Here is a 5,129-nt window from a genome sequence, read left to right as displayed (position 1 = left end):
TTAAAATTATGAAATAAATAACAAGCATGCCACAGTCGGGCGTCTTAGCGACACCGCATAAAAACTTTAAAAGAAATGCCACAGTTGGGCGTCTTAGCGACACCACATAAAGGGCTTTAAAAGAAATGCCACAGTCGGGCGTCTTAGCGACATCACATAAAGGGCTTTAAAAGAAATGCCACAGTCGGGCGTCTTAGCGACACCACATAAAGGGCTTTAAAAGAAATGCCACGGTCGGGCGTCTTAGCGACACCACATAAAGGGCTTTAAAAGAAACAATCATAGTGAATATCCCGGAGGTAAAACCATCCCAGGGATATTCGATAATACCAAAAATATCATGGGTTAGTTCACAACGAAAAATAATAATCATAATTACCAGAAGTCACAATCGTGATTCCGGTTCTGGTTTAACAGTTTCACCTCCGAAGACCGACACTAAGACCGACACTTTACCCATCCCAGACTATAATCCTTAACCATGGACACGGCTATTCGAATAGGTTTAATCTCTGCAGAGGGTGTACTCTTTACCCACGAGTGACGGATTCCTTTAGTCCTCAAGACTAATTCCATCTACGGTCTTTTAGTTGGAAACACACCTAACTTGCACACACCATCTTAACTCACATGTGTCTGGAATCACCCACGACACATGTCAAGCAAAACTCTAAGTGGGGAGGCTACAACCTCGACGTAACATGGGATCACAAAATTTATACCGCGCGCAAACTGGGGAGCTACCCCCTTCGGCTACAACCGAAACACCCATGCTCCCGGACCCGGTGGCATGACTACCGGATGCCTCCAGTATCTTCCACCATGGCCTCTCTGTACGGTGTGTGCTAGGAAAGGGGTTGACAACCGTACCCTACTTGTTGTAGAGACGAGTGGTAGTACGAAGCAAGTATGGGGGTTACTGGCACAAGACTCGATCTATGGTCGACTAAGGAGGTTGTAATATTCTCTGCAAGATTAGCATAACAATGCATATACTTCAACCAATAGATAGAAACACCACGCGACATACCCCCTAATCCATACCGGACACGACCGTCTCGACGGAGGACTAGGAACAAGACCGTGTCTACCCAAGACAGAGGCCTTCTCGGCTTTCCTCCCGGTATGCATGAAAGGCATATGACGGTGGTTTCCATCACAACCATATCAACTCCATTTGCATGAAATTCATTAACATGCACTCATGAGTAGGAACACATCCTCACATAAAATGACGTATGCTTGTGTCGGGGTGGTGTTGTCACCGTGTCAAGCAACACACACAAAAATTTCACCAGGGTTCAGAATGCTTGCCTTCAGGTCATGGGAAGGCAGGGTGCATTCCAAAACATCTTGAAATCTTTCTCCTCTCTTCAAAATCCTATTTTTGAAAATATATATGAATTAGCACACAAAATCAAAACAGCACAAAAAGTTGTTTTGAAAAATTTTCAGATAAATCTTAAAATAAACTAGACAATATTTGAGAGAGGTAGGAAAAAGAATTAATTTATTTGGAGTTGTAATTAATAAGATATAACCGGTCAAAGTATGGTCAAAATCTGCTATTTAAAAAAACAGAAAAGAAAATGTTTCGAATATTTACGTACACGTCGAAGGCGTACTTTGGAAATGCGCTTCCACTTAACCCACGTGGACTGGGGCGGGGTCAGTGTCAGTGGGTCCAGGGGGCCCACTGGTCAGGTTTGACCAGTCCATCCCTCCCTCCTCTTCCTTCGCCCGAACGGAGGCGAGGGGACGGTGATAAACGCCGGCCAATGGCTGCTCCCCGTGGGCTCCAGAGAGTCGAGATGGATCCGCAAGACCGGGGCGGTCCTCCCGGTGGTCGTTGGGTCGGCGGGGGTGGAGGGAGTCGCCGACAGTGAGCTTCGCGACGGAGGAGGCGTCGGGAGCAAAGTGCTATTGGGGCTGCGGTGGTTCCCTATCGAAATCGAGTAGGGGGAAGGGTTCACGGGAGGAAGAGAAGGCTCCTGGCGGAGAGAGTGGAGAGGGGGAGGTCCGAGTGGTGCCGGAATGGCCGGGGTGGTGGCGGCGGCAGGAGTTGCCGGAGACGGGGAAGAAAACCTCCCCGGGTCGATTGCGAGCTAGCGAAGCGCCATTGGGGTGGCCTGAGGTTGCTTGTGTGTAGGAACGGGCTCGGAGCTTCATTAAATAGGCGAGTCGAGGCGGTTCAGCGGCGGCCGCGGATAAGGTCACCGGCGACCGTCTTTTCGTAGCTGCAGGGCATCGTGGCGAGGCTGGGGATGGCGGTAGGAGCTAGCGAACGAGCGGCTACTGCTCCAAGGGCGAGCTGGCGAGCGGAGGTGGCTTGGGCGGCGCTGGCCCGCGCAGGAGCAGTCGGGCGGCAGTGGCGGCTAACTGTTGGCCTGTCGGAGACGTGGCGAGAGCTGCGGGGCTCGTGTGGTGCAGAAGGGGACACTGCATGCTGGCTGCGGTCGGTCACGGACCGGAGTGAGTGCGGGGCGGGACGCGACGGCTCGGGCGCACGTGTGTGCCAAACGCACGCTCTGGGCGCGCCTAGAGCATGCCCGGGACGTGCTCGATGAAATGCTATGGCATGCTAGGGGGGTCCAAACCACAAGAGGGTTAGCAGGGTGGGGTTATAGGCTAGGGACATGCTGGATAGGTCAGGGGCTCAAGTTCATAATGAAAACTTGAAATCATGCCAAATCTGGCTATGCACTCAGGGTGTTTGTCAAAATGCGAAGGGCACCCAGGCAGTACTTGGGGTGGCCAAATCTCCCAGAGTTGGGTCTCTTTATAAGAAATATGGGGTGGTGAGGTTAGTTTGCAAAAAGGAGAAACTTGCTAGTGCAAGTTTTGCAAAACTACAATTCTGGACAGGGAGTAAATGGTATCATTACATGAACCAAAAGTGTTCCAAAGTGTGCATGCTCCTGGACTTAGGGGTTTTGCAGGGTTGACTATAAGCATGATAAAGCACAAGGTCACTAGAGCAAGAAAGGATAGGGTTCCAGTAGAAAACACAAGGCTAGTCCAGAATGAAAAAGAGGTTGATGCACTTAATTTCTCCATAGAACATCACTAGGTTTTTGCATAAAGTTGGATGGCATGCAACCACTGACATCCCATAATTTCGGTGGAGGCTCTAGGGAAATATTTAATTAGGCTATAGTGCAAAAATGTCCACTGGACCAGATTTGAAAAGCAGGTGTAAAACTCAAAATATGCAATGAAATAAATATATTATTGCACAAAAGTGATTTAGTGACATCACATGACATCTCCGAATTTTGGTTGGATTTTTAGTTAAAGTTATCAAATTGTTGCAGTTCAACAAGAGTCCAAAATTTAAAGAAAGTCATTTTAATTAATAAAGCTCAGGGTGAAATAATTTAATAAATAAATCTACTGATTAAGAAAAGTTTTTTTTAATGAGAGAGCATAGAAGTCCAATACATATTGGGAAAGTTTTCACTTGGGAAAGACTCCTTAATATTAAAGGAAAGGTTCTGAAATCAACAGAAATATTCTTGCAGGAAAAAAGTTTAAACTCTTGGCAAAATTTTAATAACTAAAACCTGGTTAAATTTTTGGGGTGTTACAATTACTAGCCCCCTTAAGAAAAATCTCGTCCTCGAGATTTGCTAAGGGTTGTAAAACAAAATGCTTTTACCTGGTCAAAACATCATTTTACTAAAGCGGTAAAAAGTGGCTACAGTGAGAGGGCAATAAGTGGTGAGTAACTACAGTGTGGGATACTGGCATTGTGTGGAGAAATCCATGTTTAGAAAAAACGAGCGATTTCTACGCCGGACGTAGTGAATTTAGAATAAATTCTAAATTCTACAATACGCTGGTCGTACGCGAGAGCACAGTGCTCCCTTTGGCTGACAGGTGGGACCAGGGCCCATTGTCAGTCTCTCCTTCTTCCTCTGGCTCTCTCTTCTTCCTCTCTCCCGCGCGCTTTCCAGGCCTTCTCCACCGGCGACTTTTAGCGCGTAGGGCATCTAGGCCATACTGCGGTAGTGCGTGGCGTGCTTGCTGCCGGTGCAGTGTGCACTCACCTTGAGGGCCAGTGCGCTGTCGGCACTGCTCGCGGATTCGCCTCCGAACACCGGCGATCGGGCGACGAGCGGCGCTGCTGGACTTCGCCCACCGTACACCGATCTCGAGCTATAAACTGACCGCAATGCTCCTCTTCTACTTTACACCTGGCCTCGTTTCTCCTCCTCCTTCTCCTCCATTACTGCTTACCGGAGCTCGAGACGAGGCTCCAATGGCGGAGGCGGTGCCGGACTGGTATGTGATCCTAGTGTGTGGAGGGCTGGCGGCAGCGCTGGGGCTCTCTGTGCTCCTGTGTGCGATGATATTTGATGATCGCCGTGATGCTGCCGCTCGGGTGCTGGCTCTCCATGGTGGTGGTGATCATGGGGATTAGGCGTAATTCCGGTTATTCACTGTTATCGGTGTGCCGGAGGTGATTAGTATCCAGATGATTATCCGCTAATCTCTCCCTTGGAGGCATGTGGAGTACTTAGAAGGGTGGTTGGTGAGATGCAACATGGTTGCGTGTATTTGCAAGCAGTGTAAGAGTCCGAGTGGTTGTGGGTCTGCTGCCGTGGTGCTGCGTGAATAAAAATAATCCATGCAGCGAGAGGATAAATGATGCAGCAACATCAGGGAAAAGAAATCTCATTCCAGGATTTCCGCGGTTACACAGGTTAATCACGAAGAAAAACTACTCATATAGGTAGAAACTAAATATTCGACTCGCCGCACAAATTCGAGGTACCATGCATAAGTTACAATGTAATAATAAATGCTGAAATAACACACACAGTAGTGACGTCTAAAATGAGAATGGTAGCTGGACAGGGTCTCGAGAAAATGTCTCTGGCAATGGAATAAACTCCTCTTCTATCGGAGGAAGTGGATTGACCAGTCGATGTATGTGTCTCTGCGGATCGGGCCTCAGTGGTCTGCCGATGGCAATCTAGGATTCAGATCAGCGAGACTCTGGAGATAATCCATCACTCGCTAGTTCAAATGCTCTTGAGCGACGATGTACTGGATAAGGTTGGCCAGTACTGGGTCTCTCTCAATCCGTCCATCGGGAAAAGATGTTACCCCTCCGGGCGTTGCAT

The sequence above is a fragment of the Triticum dicoccoides genome, chromosome 4B (genome assembly GCF_002162155.2).
Source record: "Triticum dicoccoides isolate Atlit2015 ecotype Zavitan chromosome 4B, WEW_v2.0, whole genome shotgun sequence".
Taxonomy (NCBI): Eukaryota; Viridiplantae; Streptophyta; class Magnoliopsida; order Poales; family Poaceae; genus Triticum; species Triticum dicoccoides.
The sequence above is the reverse complement of the archived record's forward strand: the minus strand, read 5'-3'. Positions refer to the sequence as shown.